Source organism: Phocoena sinus, chromosome 18, assembly GCF_008692025.1.
Source record: "Phocoena sinus isolate mPhoSin1 chromosome 18, mPhoSin1.pri, whole genome shotgun sequence".
In the NCBI taxonomy this organism is placed as follows: Eukaryota; Metazoa; Chordata; class Mammalia; order Artiodactyla; family Phocoenidae; genus Phocoena; species Phocoena sinus.
The window spans coordinates 13,911,625-13,937,815 of NC_045780.1; the positions used below are offsets into that span (position 1 = coordinate 13,911,625).

The 26,191-nt window shown below is 37.7% G+C and overlaps 1 protein-coding gene across 1 annotated transcript in view; it reads left to right on the forward strand.

Annotated features, from left to right (window-relative positions):
• The window catches only part of FREM2 (FRAS1 related extracellular matrix 2), a 158,686-nt gene that overhangs the window by 17,924 nt on the left and 114,571 nt on the right, over positions 1-26,191 (forward strand). The window lies entirely within an intron of this gene.

Sequence of the window (26,191 nt, forward strand, 5' to 3'; positions counted from 1 at the left end):
GAGGCTACCAGAGGATGTTGGGACCAGCCCAGCCCCACTTGCAAACCATGTGTTCTACCTAGGTGTGTCTGCCCAAAGGGGGTGCCTTTTTCTAATTTTCTTGGGTGCTATGTGGACTAATGCTGGTGGATCATATGTCACCTTCACCAAGAAATCAGTGCTAAATAAATGTGTATCAAGCTCAGTATGTCTAATGATTTTCTTAGTTTTCTTAGTTTGGGGCCTTTTGTGACTTGGTCTAGCTCAGCTTTTCCTTGATGAAGTCTGAATACTGCAGAGAATAGACTATGATCTGGGATCTAAGTCACCTCGGTAATTTATTGTCATCGCTCCCCCAGAGCCCTGACTGCCTCTCACACTCTTCAGCTCCCTTCCCCCACCTGCAGCCTAGGAGGAGAGCTGGCCACTTCTAGATTGATCATAAGGATGATTGTGTTCTCACTTGCTGTCAGGAGAAGGAAAAGAACCTCAGGAAGAATGTGTGAACAGGACACAGGAAATGAGGGGTCCTGTGTGCGAGAGAAGAGAGAGGGAGAAATGATTCAGTCACCTGTTCCCTTACGATGCTTTATAAAAATGCACAGTCTTCTGTCATCTATCTCAGAAAGATTCCATGCTTACCCTTCCTATTTTTTTGAAGCATTAAATAGCACTTATTTAAAATGTCGTTGGATGTAACAGGATCACAGCTCTGAAAAATGACATCTGCTGGGTGTGTGACAGAGAAGAAAAAGAAAAAAGTGTGTTAACTTGGGTTCAACTAAATTTAATAAGTTTAATGCCTTTACTTTTTTAGCAACCAAATCATACTTTAGTATTCTACATATTGATAAATGAATCTTAGTATGAAACCAAGTTCTGAGAAGGAAATCAACTTATCAGAAAATAATCTGCTTGTTGAATCTTGTTGCCCAAATGGGAAATACTACTGCGAGTAAACTTTAGAGTGAGACTCTGAAATAATTCAAATGTCTTATATATATACATATATATTATATATATATGTGTATATATATATATATTTTATATATGTGTGTGTATATATATATATATATATATAAATGTAAGGACTAAATCTTTGTTTCCAAACACCATGTATATCTTTCCGAGTGACTGAATAAACCTCAATAGCAAAAGTATGATTTTCTTTAAAATTCCCCAAAAATGTTTGAAATCCAATGACTACAATTCCAAGACATTACAGCCTATACTTTTTTATACATTTTGCTTTTTCTTTCTTTTTATAGATATATATGCTGTATTATTATGCACTTTTCTTTCCTTAGCTGAATGGAATGGTAGCAATTACTTTAAAATTTTGGTCTGTATTCAAACTTTGGAAAACACTATACTGTATCATATTTCAAAATATTAAGTGAGGAGTGACTAGTTGAAGAGACTGGGTTTATTTTTGGATTTGCTGAAAAAGTGGCTGAGCCTCTAAAGATTGTGTTTATGGAAATAGGAACTAAATCATTTTGGGAGCTTTTTCAGAGCTAGAGTTTCATGTGAGAGAGAATTCCAGAGATATTGTCCTTTACTCTTCTCCTCCCGCTGACTTAGCGTTACTTACGGGGCTCAGGCAGATTCTCGCAACTCTCTGTGGAACAGAATTTATGTTAATTTCCCTGATGCAAGAAAACTTCCCTTTGACAGAATAAATACGGAGACCTGCAAGATTATAAAATAAAAAGTCATATATGTATTTCAAAATAGTTTCAATCTGATACTTATTTTTTTAGGATTTTTGCATTGTCTCTTGTAACATATTCTAATATATCAATGAGAAGTGCAATACTATTTAAACTTACAGAGTATCTTGAATGAAATTCTCCTCCCTGGGAAGTGTGAGGTATTTTGCTAAACAGAAGTAAAAAAAAATGTTTGCAATATTTGTGATAAAAGAAGAAATAAAGATATTCTTCCTCTCTACAAAAATATTATACTAAGAATTATTAATTTTTTCTGACCTAGCTATTATATCTTCTAGTAATACAGTCAGTAATTTCATCAAAATATACTCTAGAAAATACCTATTTTATAGACTGTAATATTAACATTTATTTTCAAAATCTTCAAATGTAGCAATGTAAATTTCATGAACTAGATGACATGTTTATGAAGATGCATTTGTGATGTCGTTTGACACTTCTGCAAGATAGGTATGCCTCAGGAATTATGTCAGGTAATACAAGGATTGAATTTTATGAACAAGGATTCTCCTTGTTTCTCAGTTGGAAGGATCTAGGTCTCCAAGTAGCCAGGTAACTTCCCCAAACACATCCATCCATCCATCCAGGAAGTAACAGAGCTCCCTCTAGGGTACTTACTCTTCCCGTCCATTTGATGACAGACATTTTGGACCAGAGGGTTGGTTTAGTTACTGAATTCAGCTGTAGTCATTTATTATCATTTACTTTATACAATTATAGTGAGCATATCCATACACCATTCCCATGAAATATATGAAATGCTTCAGTATTTCAGATCTGAGAAGGAAGTCAAGGCACCATGGCATAAAATCAGTCAACTCTCTACTGCCAATTCTCTCTCCAACTCACTAAAAATCACTTTCTTCAAGTCAACCAGATTGATTTTAGGACAGTGACTATCTAAGGAAATTACTGGAGCAAATATAATCCTCACATAACATTAAAAATAAAACATAGGACTTCCCTGGTGGCGCAGTGGTTGAGAGTCCGCCTGCCGATGCAGGGGACGCGGGTTCATGCCCTGGTCCGGGAAGATCCCACATGCCGCTCGCAGCTGTGCCCGTGAGCCATGGCCGCTGGGCCTGCGCGTCCTGAGCCTGTGCTCTGCAACGGGAGAGGCCACAACAGTGAGAGGCCCGCGTACTGCAAAAATAAAAAAAATAAAACATAGCTTTTAATTTCAGGAGTCAAGAATAGGAGAGGAGGCTGAGGAGAACAGAAAACTAAAATCCCTTGTTCTCGATTTAATTATATTATCATAAGAACCTGGCTAGCCACAGAATTCTCCTGTTACAATGTTCTAACCGGTTAAGACCACCCATGACTAATGGATTGGTGTTTAGGACAGAGTTACTACTTTTTAGTGTTTGGAGGGCTTTGGGGCAATTACCGAAAGACTGGGCTAAAGAATACACTAATTGAAGAATAGATAACATCGGGATTTTCACCCCGGAGTTCTACTGTGTTTGGACTTAATGAATGTTGGTTAATATAGCACATGTATACACACACACGCGCACACAGATCCTCATATGTCAGGGTTCTTTCCATTAGATCTTTTATTAGAACTATTGTTTATGCAATTTTGCCTTCATAGCTCCGGGCACAGTTAAAAAATACGTATATTTGGCAGATGAGTAAACTGAGTCACAGATATAGCTAACTCCTTCAAGTTGTATAACCGGGCAGCTACAGGCCAATTTGAATCCCAGATTCTCTCCTCAAACAGTGACTTCGACACTTATTCAGGATTGACATAAGAGGGAGGAATACTTGAATTCTTCTGGGTTCTCCAGACTGACTTTTTAGGCATGTTTGATAGACGAGAATGAAGTCAGAGTAGGATCTGCTGAGAGACAAAAAGTTCTGCATCCTCTGGGGTGTACAGTTTTATTTTAGAATACTTTAAAGGTCACTGCATCCTAACATTTATAGTATTCTTTCCTGGTATCACACTGTAATTTTTCTACCTACATGTGGAAAAAATTTTATTCCTTCTAAGGTTGAAATAAACACAAATCAAATCAACCTTAAGGTACCATTTTTTTTAACGTTTTTATTGGAGTATGATTGCTTTACAATAGTGTGTTAGTTTCTGCTTTATAACAAAGTGAATCAGTTATACATACACATATGTCCCCATATCTCTTCCCTCCTGCATCTCCCTCCCTCCCACCCTTCTAGCTGGTCACAAAGGTACCATTTTATAATTACTTTATCTATTAAATTACAAAGAAAGTTTTTAGAAATTCACTTCAGGGATTATGGTGAAACAGGTACACTTCCAAACTATTTGTGAGGTTGTAAACTGAGAAAATAAAGTTGAAGAAACATCTGTGAATATGGAGATGAAGTCAAGAAGGCTATAATAGGGCTTCCCTGGTGGCGCAGTTGTTGAGAGTCCGCCTGCCCATGCAGGGGACCAGGGTTCGTGCCCCGGTCCGGGAAGATCCCACATGCTGCGGAGCGGCTGGGCCCGTGAGCCATGGCCGCTGAGCCTGCACGTCCGGAGCCTGGGCTCCGCAACACGAGAGGCCACAACAATGAGAGGCCCGCGTACAGCAAAAAAAAAAACAAAACAAAAAAAACCCAGAAGGCTATAATATTCCACTTGAGACAGGGCTCAACAGAAGCGAACATTTGTAGGCACATGTATGTCACCATGCGAAAAGTAGCAATCTGGAAATTACTAATGCCAATAAAAATAGAGCTTTTCAGTAATGGTATCTGCATCAGGAAGTGTTATGCAGCCCTTAAAATTCATAATTATAAATTGTCATATTGTAATTCTTCAAATGGTCATTTAGTAATGAAATACATTTATTGGAATATTAGTGAAGAACCTGAGCAAATTCCCCAGCAGTCCAGTGGTTAGGCCTCTGCGCTCTCACTGCTGAGGGCCCAGCTTCAGTCCCTGCTCAGGAAACTAAAATCCCACAAGCCGCACGGCACAGCCCAAAAAAAAAACCCATGAAAATGTTACATCAAAATAGGTCATCCATCCAGTTTTCTGGGGCCAATCAACACATGCATCTTCATAGTTACAATCTAAAAGGTCAAACTCTGAAATTAGGAAGTGTATTCCAGTTATCTGTGGCTTCATCCAAAGAGCTTTTGTATATAAGTGTGGGTAGCAATCACCTATGGATTTAGCTAAACCATCTTCCATCTCTTTTGCTTTTACCCTTTATGTCTTCTCAAGGGTGATTCAATGTAATAATAATAATACAGACTTGGGAAACACATCCTCCTTTGATAATTGCCTCTGTGAATTAAAATTCCAGATCTAGTACTTGGAATTTTGTGGGAAGAAAAACAGCATGTATTCTTGTTTTGTTTTGTTTTGTTTTCCTAAGCTAATAGAGGGAAGAAATTAGAAAACTAATAATAATGAAATAAATCCAAAAGATAACAAGAAATGAGAGAAAACAGAACATAGAACAGAAGAAACAAAAAGAAAGCAAATATTATGATGATAGATATAAAGCAAAATGTATCGATAATCATATTAAATGTAAGTGAACTAAATGTTCTAATTAGAATATAAAAGTTGTCAAACTGGATAAGAAAACAAAATCCAATTACATGTTGCTTACAAGAAGCACATCCTTGAAAAAACATGTATTCTTTTATCCCCTTCATAATAGAGCATTTTACCTGATTTCTTCTCAGCGTTTAACTCTGTAATTTTCCTCTTCTAACATTATAAGTATTCTAACATGAAAGAGCTCCTGTCCCTTTTTAGTTTTGTCTCCAAGGAAATCGTCTAGCTCTTTATTATGATGTGAAATCCAGTCTCATGTAACTATTCCAGTTATGTCCCACCCTCAGCCCTGATGACCGCTAATCACTCCTCAACTTTCAACTCAGATGTCATTCCCTCTCCAAAGTTGCTCCCAATATCTTGATAACAAAATTAGCCATGCCCTTTTTTTGTGCTTCTATCCCTACCTTTCTTTAGGACAAGAATGTTGTATTCTGATTATTTGCTAATGTGAAGACCTCCGTTAGTAGAGAAGAAGCTTTTTCAAGTCAAAAAAAGGTGTCATTAATCTTTATACCACAAGGCCTATCCAGGGGTGAACACACAGTAAATATTAAACAAATATTAAAATAAATGAATAGACAAATGGCCAAAAGAAGCTCTATTTTATATAAGGATCAATTAAATAATATTCTACAAAAAGCTCCTATAAACAGTTCCCAGGGGACCCTTTGCATTCCTTTAGAACATTCTCTTATCCTAGCATTGATTTAAATCCTTGTGGCAGCAAAAAAGATTTTTAGTAAAGCTTTCACATTTTTAAATACATGAAACTAACTGCTGTAAAAATGGCTTTGAAACCTTCAGTGAAATGTACTTAAGATTGAAGAGATTCACAGTAACCACCAGTTTAGAGCTCATGTTATTCTTAAAGAATTCTTTTAAGAAAAAAAAAAGTTGTCAGTATGTTATATACTGACATATATAACTGTATATATGTTATATACGTATATAACTGTATATAAACATACATATACTGACATATGTATATAAACATACATATACTGACATATATAACTGTATAAACAGTTATACAATTTTAAAATTTAAAAAGAAATCAACATTTTCTATAAATCACTGAAATTTTTAAGTCAGCACCACTGTCTTAAGTGTTTTTAGTCACCCCAATTTTTTTGCCTCATGTGAGACAACTTTATGACAGGAGAGAAGTAGAAAGCTATATTAGCATAAAGTATCCTCAGTTCTTATTAAAAAGCCATTATGTATATTTTTATGTTTCTTGTTTGTTTGCTTGTTTCAAGTCTCAAAGCCTGATCATCAGATTCAAGATACTTCTTTTTTTCCTGCAATATTTCTCTCTTTTTTAAATTTTTATTTTATGTTGGAGTATAGTTGGTTAACAATGTTGTGTTAGTTTCAGGTGCACAGCAAAATGATTCAGTTATACATGTACATGTATCTATTCTTTGTCAAATTCTTTCCCCATTGAGGTTATTACAGAATATTGAGCAGAGTTCCCTGTGCTATACAGTAGGTCCTTGTTGGTTATCTGTTTTACATATAGCAGTGTGTACATTGTCAATCCCAAACTGTGACATAAATCAAGGTACTTCTTGATGGGCAGAAGAAAGAATTAGGATACGTGATCATCTGGCCCGGTATACTTAGTAGGAGGAGCCCTACTTTTTTCTCCATTATGAAAACTGGTTTGCCGCTTCCTCATTTGAGCTCTCATATGACATGGGCATACCGTCTATGAGAGCCTCTCTCTGGTTTTGGCACTGAAACTGGGCGTCAGACATGATATGCGTGTTGGCCATTATAATGTATCTGGTCCATAGCCAGACACGTGTTGCCACTGTCTTTGATTGTGCCTTGCGGTGCCCAGTTTTTCATCCGCCAAGATCCCTAATTCATATGCTATTGAAAGATATAAATAGCTTCTTGACATAGTAGAAAAAGCTGCAAAGTCATTTCTGTATATGAAATGTCAGTTAAGGACGAGGCTTTCAGAATTTTATTCTGTACCTGATGGTTGAATACTCAAGACACCAGGAGACTGGAAGCTCTTCATGTGGATTTAGAAGAAGCACAAGTTTTTGCTGGAAGGTGACCAGTAACTTCAGGGTTTAGAGCAAAGTCATTATTGATAATTAGCTTGAACTTAAAGCAAGGGCTGGAAAAATATAAATAAGTGCAGTAAGTCGGAAAATGAGGTCTGAGTACAAGCATTAAAAGATTTTACAGACATTCAGCTGAGAGGAAAAAAAGCAAGCATTCTTGGCAATAAAGTTAATTACTAGTGACATGAGAACCAGAGGAAAGACACTAGTGCCTCAGGGGGTTATAATAAGACGGTGAAGTAATGTCAGGCACTGATACAAGTATTTTTAATCTGTAAGAGAGCACAGATCCACTAGAATACAGATCCTGGGAGGAGGTGTTGGCGACTATGGCATAATGTTTGTAAGCCTCTCCTTTTTTATTGAACAGTTCAGAACAGTTCAAGTCGTCAGGATCTTTCTATGCCAGATCCCTGCCTTTAAAAGCATGAATCTATAAAATACCTGTACTGTACTGTCCATGAAAGAATTTGTACCTTTTAAATAGAAAAATATAAACTAAATTTTATTAGTTATTATTCTTTAGGTTCATTCCAAAATTATATGTCATATGGCTGTACTGTTTTCATTAGCTTTTGTTCAGAGGAAACTTTTCTTAAATCATTAAATCTTCCCGTGAGTATGAATCCTTATTAGACACATTTTTAGAGGTTTAGCATGGTTCTATATTTACTCTCAAAACAAATGATAATCACCTTTTAAAAACTAAGCAAATCTTTCATAAGTGACTAAAATACCATAATCTCAAATCAAATATTTGTTTGTGGTATATATTACATTACTCAGTAATATCCCAGTCTGTCTTTTTAAATTTGCTCTGCATGGCCGGGAGAAAGAGACCGTGGTGTTCAATGACAGTTGTCATTGGTATGATTCTATATTTGCTAGAACCTATAAGAATACAACAGAGAACCAGAATGCAATGGAAGAGAAGGTTCAGAGTTTCTATGGTGAAACTTAAGGAGTTTCCCTATTCACTTATTTATTGAATTATTCAACAAGTATTTTTGGTGCCCCAACTATGTTTCAGGTGTCTATTGGGATCTTGGAAAATAACGATGATCATGGCAGTTTTGACCTGTGACCTGAGGTTCTGATAGCTATGGATGATAAAACAGTAGACAAATACAACACGTATACCTTGTTTAAAGTACTATGGGGGTTATAATTAAATCCAAGATAGAGATGCAGATGTCAGGAAAGGCCTCTGAAAGGTGTGCTATTTAAACTTAGACCTAGGATGAGATGAAGCTGTGTCAGGAAGAAGGGAGGAAGAAATGTTCCAGGTGGAGGGAAAAGCACGTGCCATGGCCCTGAGCTTGGTGTGTTCAAGTGACCGGAAGAACATCAACACACCTGGAGCTCAACTAACAAACCGGAGAGTGGGACAAAGATGATGCTCGAGAGACAGACTGGGGCGAGAGCCTTATAAACCCAGGGCAGTAATTTAGACTTTGTTCTGAGGGAAAGAGAATCCCCCAAATCCTTTTTTTAACTTTTTATTTTATTTTGGAGTACTGTTGATTAACAATGTTGTGTTAGTTTCAGGTGCCCAGCAGAATGATTCAGTTATACGTTTACATGTATCTATTCTTTTTCAAATTCTTTTCCCATTTAGGTTGTTACAGAATATTGAACAGAGTTTGGGATTGACATATACACACTGCTATATTTTAAATGGATAACCGACAAGGACCTACTGTATAGCACAGGGAACCCAAATCATTTTAAAACAAAGGAGTAACACATTCCAGTTTATGTTCTCAGATGATGACTCCTGTAGCTGTGGAGGGTCAAGGGGACGTATCAAGGAGAAAGCAGGGGCTGTTGCAGGAAGACATCTGATACAGAGAGAAAAAGACAGGCTTGCGTAATTTCAGATCTCAGTCTATAGTACTTACTGATGGATTGGATAATGGGGTAAGGAAAAGAGAGAATTAAGCATGATTCTGGGTTTCTTGGCCAGCAGAATATGGTGCTGCCATTTGTTGAGATGGAAAAGACTAGCGGGGCATGGAAAAGGTTGAAGGGAAATTAAGAGGTCCTTTCCAACATATTAGTTATGAGATGTCTTACTTCTTTGAAATGTGTACACAGGAAGGTCAAACTCTTGACGCTGCTTGTCTTCCTCTCCATCCAAGTGAGGGGCGCAGCCTCTGGAGTTAGAAGTGGGACAAATACCAGTTGGTGATGTGACCCTGAGCCAAGAGACTGAACCTTTCCAAGCCTCAGTTTCATTTGTAAAGTGGGACAATAATAGTACCTAGCTAATAGGGTTCTTTTGAAGATTTAAGTAAGATTATTCGTGGAATAATCATTCACGCAGCACAGTTCCTGCGGCATAGTAAGAACTGTGCAGGTAGCTACTACTATGAGGGTTTCCAGAGCTTCTCTTTCTGTTTGTCTCCCTTTTTTTTTTTTTTTCCCTTGCTTATTTTCCCTCTCTCACTCCTCCTGTCATTTTCTTTCTTCCTTTCTTCCTTGTGCTTGCCTTTCTCAACTGTGTATAAAGTTTGACTGTCTGACTGTTTGTTTTTGGTGGAAAGATGGGATATACAGGGACGAAAGTGGAAGAATAATGAACACTTCTTCAATGCTGAATCTAAAGGCTAAGAATGCTTCCAAAGTTATTGGACCACTAGTAAGTAGCTAAATTAAGATTTCCATTAATCTAATAATAATGAGTTTTCACTTTGGCCAAATCATAGCAATACAAAACACTGTACCTCTTTTCACTGTACATGTTTTATTTCTCTTTTTTACTGACTGGAAATATAAATTTTATAGACTTGAAGGTTAAATACAGTAACATGCTTTTACCAAAATGTAGTACTCCAAAACATCTTGATTTAGCAATTGTGAGGTTTGAGGGACAGTTTTGATTGCAAGTCTAATGCGCTGGGACACAACCAGCCGAAGACAGTGATAAAATACCATGTCTGTTCAGGTCTTAGAATTTCCTAAATATATTTAGTGTAGAATGCTGTACTAAACTATACTGTAGCATAGTTATACAGCTGACAGGTGTTCCATTTAATCATTATCATAAAGAAAAAAACCAATAAAAGCATCTTTGAGAAAATTAGTAAATTTAAGTAATAAGAAGAGCATATATTTTGAAATTCTCCGTTTATGTCATTGGAAAATAAGTGCCGTGGATTTGTGTATTACTCTTAACATGTTCCTTAAAAGCTGAATGTTGCTTATGTGAATTATTTGCAGTAAACGGATACTTCTTTTTTTTTAATTAATTAATTTATTTGGTTGCTCCGGGTCTTAGTTTCGGCATGCATGTGGGATCTAGTTCCCTGACCGGAGATCGAACCCGGGCCCCCTGCATTGGGAGCACAGTGTTAACCACTGTGCCACCAGGCAAGTCCCCAGTAAACAGATACTTCTTGATTCCGTGTAATAAAAATGTAAAATCTTATTTTCCTGTGATTTTACAGGAAAACTGTCTGCTTTTTAAAAATCTCATCCTTCTAATGTTCTTAAAAATAATGATTGGATAATATGTAGGTTTTATTTAACAGCTTCATTTATCTGTTTCTACCTGATAAGTTTTACAGCCATGGGTCTTTCTGCAATACTCCAGTGAAGTCAAAGGGAAAAATGTCATACCTAATCCCAATTGCAGATAAGGAGAAATGTGGTTTTTTAACATTGTGATAAAGTGAGGAATGTGTGAACCACACACACACACAAAATATAGATGTTTTTGTTCTCGCTTCACAAATGTAGACTGATTTCATAATGTACATTTCCTAGGAGCAATACTGTTTGTGTAAACGAGGGGGAAAAAGTTCTCCTGAACCTTTTCTTTTAGAACAGTTAGTGTAAATTTACTAGGATCATTCATTTGTTGATCTGTTTCTGCCCCTAAGGATAAAAAATCAATTGCCAAGTAGTGGTATCATTAGCGATTTTTCATTAGGGAATAAATATAAGGTTAAGAAAACAGTGTACCCTTGGGTGGTTCACATTTAGAATTCTCGTATTGTTGTTACGGTAGAAGATTCCAGAATGAATTATTCAGTTATGGCTAAGTACCATGTCACATAAGACTCACTTTTTGCAGAGGCTATTAGTATTCTTGGTGCTAAGAAATTAAAAGAAAAGATTAAGGGAACAAAATTATCTTGCTATGTTTGGTTTTCAATTTAGAATTACGTTTTATTCTTCTTGTTGATTTTGATTTAAGCTTGGAAAATAGCACCTTCATAGTATGTTGATGAAGGAAGCCAGGACACAGTTCTCCTCTTTTTTTTTTTTTTTAACATCTTTATTGGGGTATAATTGCTTTACAGTGGTGTGTTAGTTTCTGCTTTATAACAAAGTGAATCAGTTATACATATGTTCCCATATCTCTTCCCTCTTGCGTCTCCTCTTTTTGTTTCAAGAGAGCTCTGACTACTTTCCTCCAAACTGTGAGAGCAGAAGTGCCTGCTCTATTTCTTTGCTGGCTTCCTCTGTGCAGAAAGAGCTAATCATTTCATCTTGGTAATGCCCCTCCTGTTACCTTTAACTCCACTTACATAGTTATTAGAGGCATGATTTGAGAACACTGAAAACAGTGTTTTTAAGCATAGCTCAAGAGAGCCACTTCAGAAATTGAAAATAAAGTGGTAAAACTGGTTAGTAGACTTCAGAAATCCAAGAGACAGAGAAGAACCATTTTGTGTTCCCATAATCCTTCTCTTGCTTTGCTTTATTTTTATGCAGAAATAGCCCCAAATTAAATGCATGGCATCATTGCTATAGAATTAAGAAAAGTAGGCTACACTTAACCATTTAAGAAATTGTTATTAACCATTTAAGAAAAAGTTATTCTTACTGCCTAAACCTGAAGAACCATTTTGTTTCGCCATGCAGAGCCATCCAGTTACTAAGCCAGTCAGTTTTACCTGCTTCCTGAATTTCTTTTGAATCAGATTCCTTCACTAACTCTATGGCTATTGATCCCGTTAGAACCACATCAGTGTGGTTTATCTTAAATGATTTATTAAAAGTAAACTGCTTAAAATAATGATTGGCACAGAATAAGTGCTATATAAATGTTAGCCATTTTCCCCAGCTGTAATATAGTAAGCTATCCACGAGAACTATCTCTGTTTTTTACCCTTGTTTTTCATTGATGTATCCTCAGTGCCTGGAGCATATAGCTGCTCAATAAATGTTTATTGAGTGAATGAAGGACTTTTTTCTAATGTAATTCTTCTAATGGATCTCTTCATCTCTTTGTCACTTTACCCTCTGACCCAGATACACACTGTTTCTATAGATATCTAAAAAAACTGTTGTGATTTTTAAAATTATCTTTAAAAAAAACCCTTCTGTCCTTCCCTCTGCTGCCACAGTTCATTTTCTACAGTGCAAATGTGATACCATTATTACTTTCCAACTCACAATGGTCTTTTGTTATGCACAGGATAAAACTCAGACTCTTCTTGGGAATTCCCTGGTGGTCCAGTGGTTAGGACTCCACACTTTCATTGCTGAGGGCCCAGGGTTTTTTTGTTTGTTTTGTTTTGTTTTTTTATATCTTTATTGGAGTATAATTGCTTTACAATGGTGTGTTAGTTTCTGCTTTATAACAAAGTGAATCAGTTATACATATACATATGTTCCCGTATCTCTTCCCTCTTGCGTCTCCCTCCCTCCCACCCGGGTGTGATCCCTGGTCGGGGAACTAAAATCCCACAAGGTGCACAGTGCAGCCAAAAAAAAAAAAAATTCACACTCTTCTTGATGTACAAACTAGCCAAGCCTAATCTATCCAGCCACACAGCCTTTTCAGGATTCCTGCACATGCCACATGCCTTTCCTTTCTTCTTTGGTATCCTTCCATTGTCTCTGCATGAGATTCACTCCAACAGTGTATTTTCTCCCTGATTTCTTCTACCCCTGTTATTAAGGTCAGACATCACTTCCTCTGTGTCCCCATAACTACTAATATTTGTATCCAGGGACAATATTCAAAGTATTGATTTGTATATCCATATATTGATGTAAATAATAATTTAAACCATTGTCAATTATAAAATTATATATATATACATACATATGAATGTGTATATATACACATTCATATATCTATAATTACTTAGCAAGTGATATAAGTGGCAGCACAAATAATTAATAATAGCATAATATAAGAAGGCTGTTAATATACTATGCAGTATAATATATTACACATATATATGTTTTATAAAAGTGCTTACAAGTATAAGTTTACAGTACAAATCACTCATCAAATCACTAATAATTTTAAAATGTCGTTTTGGTGTCATCTTTTTTGAAAGCAGCTTTCTCAAGCTAAAGCATACCTTCCCTGGGCCATGATTTGACATAGGATCAAACTCTTCCCTCAAACTGGTCATGATTAAGTGACTTGTAACACTAATTGGTAGAAGACTTCTCTCAGCATCAACGATATTGTTCATGGTGTTTTTGTTGACCTAAATCAATTACATCCAAATTATTTCTAAGCCCTACAAAATATATGAGGCTCATATATTCAATGTCTATGTATAGATAAAGTCACAAAAATTATTCACTGGAATGCAGGGTTTAATTAGGTAGAACTTCAGGACCATTGAGAGGCTGGGTATTATCTTGGTTAACAGTGTGAGGTCTTCCAGGCATTTTGGGCTTGAATTCTGACTCTGCAAGGTTTTAAATAATCTTTCCGTCTACTTGTTGATCAGTACAGATGCATTCGCTATTTTAACAATCAGTATACAAGCTCAGAACATACCACTGTGTCCTGGAACACTTTACGTACATCTGGGTTTGTAAAGCTTCTCCTCTGCAGGAGCTGCTTTCTTCATATTCCTGTCTCCTTGTCCAGGGCTTAGTCTCCACATGGCACTTAGTTGGAGGTCAATAAATATTTATGGAATGAAATCATGAATAAATGCTGAAGGTAAATAACTCATGGTTTCTATTTTCTCTTAAAGTTGTATGTGGAGTATCTTCAGAAGTCAAGAGAGGAATCTAAAGGAAAATAGAAAAGTCTTACCCATGTAAAAGAATGTGAAATAAACAAAAGCTTGTCTTGTCTTGTCCTTTAGCTGTCTTCCAAACACACAGAGGTGTATATGAACATATATTTTCCCAATATTCTTTGCATAGAATTTATGGTGACATCCAGCTCTTTGTCTTGCTTATTTTATAATGGAGTTCCTCTTCTTATGTGTATGCCTGGATATGTTTCCAGTTTAGAGACTTAGCTTTTAGACATTTAAGCTTTTGTAAGTGCTACAGTTTCTTTGACTTAGTTATTATAATAAGCGTGCTGAATCTTACTGATTTATGTTCTAGACACCACTGAGAATGGAATGAGTTTATACTCTTAATAGACTCACTTCACGCCCCTTTTCCTGCATCATTTTGACAAAGCTGAGAAAACTGCTAACCCCTTCCCCTCCGGGTTCCCACCTCCGCCTCCTGTATGTATGTGGTAAAAGTCAACATCCATAAGAAAAGGTACAGAGTCAATTAAATGTGATCTGATAATCGTTTCATTTAATTTGAGAGAACAGTAACACTGTAAGAGATAAAGTGAATTAGCAAAGCACTGGAGATTCTTCCAAATAAATAGTGTTGCTGAGTGATGTGATAAAGTAAATGTGTTTAGAAATGAATCAGTCTCTACTTTTACCTGCCTGATTAAATATTCACTGTATGAATTTTTTAAATAGATCTTTATTGGGAAAAACACTATGAATTTATATAGTGAAGGTGGTGAAGACCATGTTTACAGAGTCTTTAGAATTATAGATACAATATAGCATCTGATTTTGAGATTTCAAAGAAAGGCTTGTCTTTTAAAAAGAAGATTCCTAAAGTTTTACCATGTTGATCAAGTCACTAGCTTACTTTATTCATGTAGAGATGGTTTTCGGGTGTTGGTTTGTTGGTTTGTTTGGGCATGCCGTGCGGCTTACGGGATCTTAGTTCCCTGACCAGGGACTGAACCCAGGCCACTGCAATGAAAGCACCAAGTCCTAACCACTGGACCACCAGGGAATTCCCTAGAGATGGTTTTTAAAAGTCTTATTACTTATTTAAAAGTTAAAAATAATTTTAAGATTTTAAAGCAATTTTTCCATGAAAACTACTGAAGAGAACTGAGTCCATGTAATTATAAAAACATCAATTAAAAAGAGCATTTGACACTTTGTTATTACTATCCTCAAATACCCACAGTGCACAAACAGTTTTAAATACAGTGGCTTATCTTGTAGATTCCAAGAGTTAAGGAATTAGATGCAAATAGGGTAGACCGGAAACATAGGTGTGTAGACTGGTTGTGATTAAGGGCTCTTCTGCAATTCTCTAGAAAAACATGATTCTGCTTTATTAGGTAGTTGCTTAATCCATGGTGATTGAGTTATTTGACCCAAGGTTTTTTTTATTGTTAATAATAGATACAACTGATTTCATGATTAAGGGTCTTTTGAATCTACCAAGATAGCTTAATACAGGTTCTGCCATATTCTTATTTCTTCCTTAGGGATAATATATCCATATGGACCCCTTCTCGTATTTTAGTGATCATTCGGTATCTTTATTAAGTAGAATTCAGAAAGCATTTTATATACACTTTCTGTTTTTATCTCATCAGTTACTTTGAGTCAGGACAGTACACACACACACACAGATTTCTCCTATGGAATCCTAGTATTATCACCATTTGGCAAGCAGTTTTACACTTTAATGAGTTAATAACATTTTCCTGCTACCAGTTCCAAAACTGGCCTCTTAAGCAATAATATGAACAAAGACTGAAAAATATTTTTTTTTACGTTCTGAGTTACTCCTGGATGGTAATTTGGTTTGGCATCTAATTCTCACATTTAGGTGGCTGTTATCAGACACGAGTCTTCTATCATCCCCATTTCTTTTAATGGTATGTCTATTCTCTCAACCATCTAAACATCTTTATAAAATATTTTTGGACCCATCTATATTCTCTCTTCCATGCTAAAGGTGGAATCAAAGCTGTATTCTTGTTGCTTTTAAGAGTTGATGAGACCAAGACCCCCCGCCACCTCAGCATTCCTTTTCCCTTTTTAGTATTAATGGAAAGAGAGTATGGTTTACAATGATCTTTTGAACTTTGAATTCCTGGCATGCTTATTCAGAGCATCTACCATCTCAGAAGTCATTTTACATCCCCAGCGATAAGCTATACATAAACAGAGTTTTTTTTAGTATTTGCTAATAGCTCTTGTTCTACCAGTTTCTCTCTCTCTCTGTCCTTCACTATAGAAAGTTACACTAATATTGATACATTTAAGAGATAATTCTTTTAAATCTATTAGACAATTATCTGTTAATTACATGCCCTCAGTTTTGAATGTAGCCATCATTGCAAGATTTGTGGTTGGTAGTGGGCCTGCAGATAGAAGAGATAGGAAACAGTGTGTACTGAATACTTCCTATGTAACCAGCCGTTTACCCAAGTCAATTTACTGGATTATCAAAAGAGCAGTCAGTGATTTCTATTATTGCCATTGTACCTAGGAAGAAAGTGAGGCTTAAAGAGTTAAAATAAATTTCTCAGAGTTACTGTATTAATTTCCTATTGCTGCTGTAAAAAATTATCACAAGCTCAGTGACCTAAAACAACACAAATTTTCTTATCTTACAGTGTGGGGATCAGAATTTTAAAATGAGTCTGACTGGGTTAGGATCAAGGCGTCGACAAGGCTGTGTTCCTCTGGAAGCTTTGGAGGGGAATCCGGTTCCCTGCCTTTTCCAGCTCTCAGAGGTTGCCTGCATTCTTTGGCTTGTGGTCCCTCCTTCCATCTTCAAAGCTGGCAGTGTAGCATCTTCAAATATCTCTCTGATGCTGACCTTCTGCTTCACTCTTCCACTTAAAAGATTCCTTGTGATTATATTTTGCTCATCCAGATAATCTAGGACAAACTCTCCATCTCACAGTCAGCTCATTAGCAATCTGAATTCAACAGACAATCTTAATTCCCCTTCGCCACTAGACTAACATACTCACAGATTTCCCTGGGGGTTCGGGGGAGGATGTCTTTGGGGAGCCATTATTCTGCCTCCCAAAGTAATCCTGTTTGTAGGAAATAAACCAAATGATAAGTCAAGTCCAGGTTTGTCCACATGTTGGTGGAATTCAAGGGGCATGAGGCACGTCCTCCTGTGCAAAAATATCTCACCCACTGCCTGCCATAATACCTGAAAATCCATCGTTAAGAGTTACTTTCTTTGAGGTTTGTATGTAAAAGTCACCAAGAATCCCCCAAGTAAAATTCAGACGTTACAGGTCCTCAGGAGGAGATTTGTCAACAGCTTATTGAATACAAGGGGCATTTCCGGAGCAGGAAGTAAGGGAAAATGGTAGCAAAGAAAGTCACCAGAAGGGGAAGTGTAGTGATGCCAGTTCTCTTCCCAGCCTATGACATCATTTGGCCCAGAGCTAGTCTTAGTGGTAGGATTTCCCCCTTACTTAGGGATACGAGGCATGTACAAACAGGGTTGTAACTTTTCTTTGATGTATTTTCTGTATTCTTAATCCTTATTTACTACTCTCTTGTTGATACTTGACAATTTAACTCTAAAGAAAATCAGTTGGCCCACTCTCAACTAGAATGGAGATGCATGTTTGTCTAGAGAGATTGACACTAAATGGACAAAATTCCATTGCCTTCTTGGTATGTGCAAGCCACATTGCTGAAAGATGTAGGGATTACATGCACTCTAGCAGATACTAATTGTCTCAATTCTGGGTAGATACTGACATACAAAAGCCTGGGTTTATAAATTCAGACCAGAACGATCTATGCGGATTAAAGAAAGCTACCTGAATCATACCCAATAAAATTAGGTATCTGCAGTGTCCCATGTACCCAGGCAGGGGTTCTGAGCCCGAGCTGGATGAGGGTAAGGGTAGGTTCCCGGCGCATAGCCTAAGGGGCAGAAAGCTAAAGTTCTCAGTCCGAATGCATTGAGTTGAATTGAAGATGCTGCATAGTGCTTTGCAAATACTTTATGAGGCAAATGACAGACGCTAAAGAAACCAGGATCAAGCAACCCAGTTCAAAAGGGAGGGAGAAAGACTGAATCTAGACAGCATGGGGCCCCTTGACCTCCCTGGGGTGAGGAGGGAGATGTTAGGATGCTCAGAGGGTTGGGATCCCAAAGAAGGAGTCCTGTTTCTAAGATGTATGTATTATTACTCTCCTCAATGTGGATCCTGTACTACTTAGTATCCTCAAATGTGGAGGTAAACCAAGATATTTCTGACCATGACTTCAATGAAAAGCAGCACAGTGACTATTACAGCAATTGTGTGTGTGGTAGGTGCAGAAGGAAAAAAAAAAAATCTTGTTGGCTGGCAGTGCATTGAAGTGAACTCCAGACGTCTCTGAAACTTGAGGAAAATGAGATTAACTGACAAGAAGACATCAGAGGGAAGAGCCTAATGGAGAGCATAGGTAGGGACCAGGGAAGGTGAGCGGGAGCAACCCCAAAGAAAGGAGCAGCCTTGGATGAAGACAGCAGACCAGAAGGAGAGCAGGGATGGCAGAGGTAGCCATCTGGGGTAGGGAAGTAAAGCCAGCCGCATAGCTTTATAGTCAGTGGGTACATTTCCTGTGGCACAGTGGCAAACTGATCCTTATAAACAGTCCCGTCACCTGCACCAGAGCAAGGATGGAGGTGTCAAAGATGACATCTACTGATGCTGATCCAAAAGGCAACTTAATACCACATTTTATGAGAATAAGTAGTCGGCCAGGCTATGCATATTCAAGCAACAAGATTTCAACACACTGTGAAGCTGCAGGGGGGAAAAGTATTAAAATTTCATAACTCTTATTTCTGAGACCAGCTCTTGATAACATTTTAGCACCGATGAATCCATGTTGATGAAATTTGCCAAACTTTATTCCAAGGAACAGTAAATTAAGTAATAGTTACCCTTGCATTTTAGTGGAATAAATACAGGCTTGTTATCTCCTTATGGTACCCAAAGCTACTAGTGCCAGAAAATAAAACCTTGAAAATACAAAGTTTAAAGATGATGATAGTTTCCATCCTTCCTGAATACTATCTACAGCTTAGAGAGAATGATTTCTCAACCACGGTCAGGCATCAAAATCACCTGGGGAGTTTTTTAAAATCCGGAAGCCCAAGCCAGCCCCAGAAATTTGAATCTCTGGAGCTGGGACACAAGCATTTGGTTTTTTTTTTTTTTTTCAACTCCTCAAGTAATCTTAATAGGCAGCCGAGATTGAGAAACACTGACTTAGAATAAGTTCTGAATCCTGCCTGGAACTCTGACCTCTTCTTTTCATTTAACACTGATTTAACTGTCTAAGCTAAGTCTACATTGCTTGAGAAATGGTTCTCAAATTTTAGCATGTAGGACTTGTTAAAACACAGATGAAAAGGCCCCGCCCCTTGAGTCTCTGATTCAGTAGGTCTGGGGTGGGGCTCCGGCACACTGGAAGCACATTTTGAGAACCTCTGTTCTAGCAAGATGATGTAAAGATAATCAGGCAGAGTTTGTATCTGGTAATATTTTTTCCATCCTACTGCCTATCCACTTGACCTCAGATTCAATCTATGACCCAGAGTTAATATCAAACATGAGATTTCAGATACTTTATATTACTCATTTCTGCCAGTTGAAGAGGTTTGCAAAAAGTTTTGCTGAATGTTGAAAATTTAAGCTTGGAGGTATTTAAAACCCAGCTGGAGGTGATCATGAGGGTGTGCTGCAGTCAATGTGTTTATTCATCTTAAATCTGTTAATATCTGTGTCTGGCACATAGTAAGCAAGTAGAGCTTGTTAACACATGCATGCATTTTTAATTTGTCAAATATAAGAAGAAATTTTTGACAATATACTACTTATTTAGAGAAAATTTCCTTTGTATTTACCTATCCACTGTTTGTTTTTCCCGTGCTTATCAATGTTGCTGGGAGAAAAAGAAATATGTCCTGAAATAGACAAATTTTAAAAGTAAATTATACTTTTTTTGAAATACACTTTGTAGGGAAGAAAAGAAAGAGATGAAGTTATAACTAGGACTTACGGGGAATTATACATAACCCCCGGCGTATTTTATATAAGCCACAACCAGTAATCTGGGTGTGTAAACGCAAGTGCAGACACACACATTCATTTATTATTCATTTATCCATTCATTAACTCTTCCTCATCTAACAATTTTGTGTCAAGTACAATACTAGGTGCAGGATTTAGAACAATGAAGAAAACATAAGGAATCCTTGCCTTTATAGTTCCTACAAGGAGGGGAAAAAGAAACAGTGGACAGGTAAACAGGTAAAATTTTAAAATGGTTATAGATCATGATGAGTGGTCTACAAATAAAAGGAAACAAACAGTGGGTGAGATGGAGAATAATGGAAAGACGGGGAAATGTAGGAGGTATTTAAACTTTCCTAGGTAAAGCCAGAGAAGGCCCTCAGTAAGCTGTATTCAAACTGAGCCTAATAGGTGAGAAGGATTTAGCCCAGGGAAGACTTGGGAGAAAGCGAGGCACTCAGTAGGAACAACACCGGCCATTTCTGCAAAGGTCCGAGGTAGAAAAGAGCCTCGCTTCTTCAGAACTGAAAGAAGCCCAGGGTAGCTGAAAGCACAGTGAAGTAGAAGGAAAGTGAGCAGAAGACAAGTCATTCAGAGCTGTTTAAGCTCCATGGATTCCATCTAAACTACGGTGGGCGTCATGGAAGATTTCTAAGTAACTGATAGAATCAATCTATTCGTTAGAATTAATATAGATCTATTTTTGCGGATCTATAGAGAACTGATTTGGGGGGTTTTCAAGCTCAAGTAATTGGATAAATAGCGAGGCTTTTGGCTGGTGTGGGGGGCTGTGATGTGGGGAAAATGAAAAGTTCTGCTTTAAACACGTCAAGATAGAGAAGTCTCTGAATGAGGCAGCAAGTGCGCAATTTCACGTGGGACCTACAACTCACTGAAGTCTGGGCCTGTTTTGAAATGTAGGTTTCGTTATTATTCAGATATGGTGAGGCCAACAGATTAGGATTCAATGCTATTGAAAAGATAGTTTGTTACTCACAGTTCCCAAGAGGAGGGGGTAGGTACATCATGTCACACGGGGCCACACAGGGAAGCACCAGGGTTGGTCAGGCGTCACAAGGCGCAAGGGGAAAGCATGGGTAGCAGCCTTTGCTGTGGCTCCCATCACAAGGCAAGGAGGGTAAGCAGGCTTTAGGACTGGCTGGTTTGAAAAATTTCGGCAGTCTCTGGGGTATAGGTGCTGTCTCCAGCTGTCTGGTACCTGACCCGGGGTGGTTAGGACAGAAGAGTATTGCCTCCTGAAGGGTAAGAACCTGACACAGGAGTTGGTTCAGAGTACGTGCTCTGGATTGGTTGGTTTGCATATGAGAAGCATGTTACTGGGAACAAGACCCCAGACTCCAGAACATCAAGAATACAGAAAATAGGGCTTCCCTGGTGGCGCAGTGGTTGAGAGTCCGCCTGCCGATGCAGGGGACACGGGTTCGTGCCCCAGTCCGGGGGGATCCCTCATGCCGCGGAGCGGCTGGGCCCGTGAGCCATGGCCGCTGAGCCTGCGCTCCGCAACGGGAGAGGCCACAACAGTGAGAGTCCTGCGTACCGCAAAAAAAAAAAAGAATACAGAAAATAATAAATTGAGAGATCGGGATTGACATATACCTACTACTATATATAAAATAGATAACTAATAAGGACCCACTGTACAGCACAGGGAACTCTTCTCAATACTCTGTAATGACCTATATGGGAAAAGAATCTAAAAAAGAGTGGCTATATGTACATGTATAACTGATTCACTTTGCTGTACAGCAGAAACTTAACGCTGTAAATCAGCTATACTCCAATAATAATTTTTTTTAATAAAAGGGCTACAGAGCAGCATCAAAACAAATACAGACAATAAGAAAGTATAGTTAATACGGGATTGGAGGTATGAATTTGTAAATGGCATCTATTGTGTGTATATGGAGGACAGGGTGGTAAATAAAATCTGAGAACTACCCACCATTCCAGATACCTTTGGTAGATGCTGAAAAGTATATCCAAAAGAGAGGTGGAAAAATATTCTTTAAAATTTTTTTTCCCTCCACTAGTAAAGATTATGGCCATAGGGAGCCTAGACAAAGAAATTGCAGCTGCTTCCCCTACCCCAACCTGTTGCCCAAGCTATTCTTATGTGGTGTTTTAGCACAGACGTGTGATTGTGGGTGGAGGAAATAAAAATATTTACCCAGCACGCATATAATGAACTTACAGCTGTGGCTGCGCCTTAATTTGGAATCTGATAGCTGCTTCTAAAAGAGTTAAGTGGTGGTTCAGTTAATCGGTAAAACTTCTGCCAAGTTTCTAGGTATTTTAATTAAAACAGTTGAAATGAAAGGTGGTGATTGTCAGGGCTGACAAAGTAAGATTCTTTCCTGACTTGAATTAAGGTGCAAAGGAAGTATTGTTTTAATTCCCCAAAGCTTACTGGAGGTTGTTTTTATGCTTTGGGTCCAATTTCAGCCATACTCAACCAGCAGTTTTCCTCTGTTGCCCCAAAACCCCTCTAAATCGTGGGTATTTAAGTTTTAGATTCAAGTCTAAAGGGTAGAAATCTTTACCATATCATTGATAAAAGTAATGTTAAAAGAAGCCCTCTGGGTAGTGTACTATTTTATTCCTTTATGTAAAACGCTGTAAAAAGTGCAGATCAAACTTCTGCTCTTCAAATGCATTTGAAAACTTTTCTTTTATGGATAAAATATTGCAGGCTGCCTGAAGGCAGGGACCACGTTTGTTCACCATCTCATCTATCACCTAACAGCCCTTGGCACAGGGTAATTCATCAATAAAATCTAGTGAATAAATGAATGCATGGACACCAAGTAAATTACAACAGCAGCAATTATCATCTATGTAATAAATGTTGCCATGTCCCTCATGCTTCTTCCACTGCATAGCCTCTCAATATCTTTCTTTCTTCAGCCCTGTTTTGCTTCTGCCATAATATTTCATGATTTTATTATATAATTTTAGTGATGGGAAAAGTGGAACAATTCAGAACTATAAAATTAACTATATTTCTCTTTAATTATAACAAGTTAATCCAAGCTTGTTACATGAGCATGGCTTATGTGCAGATGGTTATACAACAGCAACATTGCCAAAAGGGTCAGCCGACTCAAGATTAACCTTATAAATGCTTATTGGACCTGGGGTTGGCCCATTTCTCAGATGAAGAAAATTAGGCAAGTAGAGGTTTTGGATATACTTAGATTCACACGGAGAGTTAATGGTACATTCAAGACTAGAATCCTCAGATAAACCTTGCCCTGGTGAGCACATGATATCATAAATAATGCAGAACATGGTATATTCTTTTCCTTTCTTTTTTTTCTACCTGGTGGTTTTCTGAGTCTCTGATAAGGACCAGGTTACCTGTTATCATTGGCAGGGCTGCCAGTGTTAGCATTCTTCACCAAGCAGGATTAATACTACAGGAGTAAATATACAATAAGCGTGAGCTTTGGTTTTCTCCATTTGGGTTATCGAGAAGGTCAAATATCAAAGGCTTTGTGTTTGAGATGGAACGTTCACTAAGACTCCCCACCCTATCATTTCCATGAATATGTTTTATAAGACACAAAGCTCATGAGATAGCTCATGAAAAAAGTTTCATAGCAAACTCTGTTTGGGAACTACTGCCTACTTTATCCTCCTCCTAGAGAGTCATAATAGTTTAAGAGCTCTGAAGAAAAGAAACCTTTAACTCAGCATTTCCCATACTCATTTGAGCACAGACATTTTCTTTTTCAAGTAACACCAATGAGTATACTATAGGATTTGTCTTCCAAAAAACACAGTTTATTATGCAACTCTGAAAGAGAATGATGAATTTTTGTGCATATGATACTTTCCTTCTGAATTATTTTATTTATGAGATAACAGCAAGATAGGAACTTGTGTGTCATTCTTGAAATGTATTGCTACATAGCTGTCCAAAAAGATAGTGTAATTTTGTCATAGCCTCAGGAACATCTTAGCAGATAATTTCCATTATTGCGACATCACCAAGATAGTGAGTTTTTTAAATGTTATTTTAATAATTATCATTAAATTCTAGATCAAAGAGGAATTTGAGCTAATTTTATTTCTGGCCTGTTCAATGTTTCTAAAGGACTTGGATTTGATTCTCACTCAACTTCCTTTACCCATGAATACTTCTTTCAAGACCCTATACCCATTTGTGAGTGGTGCGTTAGGACAAATACAGTATTGTGATATACGGAATGAGGCTTTCTTTAGACCTTTGCACGAGTGTTAAATGTGGGCTCTGTCATACCTAGCAGTTTAATGTTTGTGGTCAAACTGTGGTCAACATGTTTCTTTCAAAGGTACATGATTATAGAGGTTTTTTTTTTTTTTTTTTTTTTTTTTTTTGCGGTACGCGGGCCTCTCACTGTTGTGGCCTCTCCTCCCGTTGCGGAGCACAGACTCGGGACGCGCAGGCTCAGCGGCCATGGCTCACGGGCCCAGCCGCTTCGCGGCATGTGGGATCTTCCCAGACCGGGGCACGAACCCTCGTGCCCTGCATCGGCAGGCAGACTCTCAACCACTGCGCCACCAGGGAAGCCCCGATTATAGAGTATTTAAACTGTAGTTTCCTATGCTGAATTAGTAACACCGGGAGAAATGATAGTCTTATCTGTGGTCTGGCAGTAAACATAAAGTATCTTATGTTGGCTAACTATGTTTTATCCAGATCTGTTAAATGATAAAACAGAGACAGCTGTCAGAATAAAGCTAAAAGTGTATGAAGTAGGTAAATGAAGAGATCAAAAACATGAGGGGCAATTTCTCTTTTTTTCTTTTTTTTTGGTACAATTACAGCACAGTTGTTTAGGAGTCATGAGGGGAGTGAACCCTGATGGCCGAGAATTTAGAAACAGTGTTAGAACACTGCCTTTGGCTAATGTTAGATAAACCAAGAGTCCATTGCCCTGCACCTCTCATGGCAGTCCTGGGTCTAGTTGCAGTGTGAAGAGGTCTTTGTTGTAACTGGAATTTTCTTATTTTCTGTTGGACTGTCCCAGTATGCTTACGGCGCATCTGTTTAAAAGCAAAAGGATGGGGGGAGTGGATTTTTATACATTTAACCTCTTTATAAATGATTTTTCTTTTTGTTTACAAAGTGATTCTCTCAACCATTATTCAGTGGTAAAAACGCAAATGGAATCTAAGAACTTCATATATGGAATATGCACAGGGGAGGTGAACTTGGCACCTCGGCCATTAGTAATGGCACTTAGGTGCTTGCTAGAGGGATTTCTGTGAGCTTTTGCATTTCTATCAGTGTGAATCAGTATCCCATTCTGGGAGAAAGGAATGCTGCATTGCTGGAGATTCTCATTAAGACTTGGCACTTTCTTGGAAAGAGTTGCAAGAAGAAAGTAAAAGAATTATATTTGACCTATTCCTCAGGCAGCTCACCCTCACTCCCCATCCGCCCCAGACCTATTATTTGCACCTATGTGATTTGAGATGTGTTCATGGCTTATTCTTCCAAGTTTAAAACACTTTTATTCAACCATCATTTGTCATCTAGATAAGGCTCCTTGCCTTCACTTTATAGGTGCAGATAAGATGAGAAAAATAGCCTGAAATATTATTGTTTGCATATTTAAGGAGGGAAAGATCAAAGACACTTTTTCTTCAAGTTTCGAAAGTGTAAAACCTAGCCAAATACACCGAAAGGACTGTAAAAGTATTTTTATGCAACTTAATTTTAAATAAGCTTTTCTTCTCCAAAGTCCTCACCTAT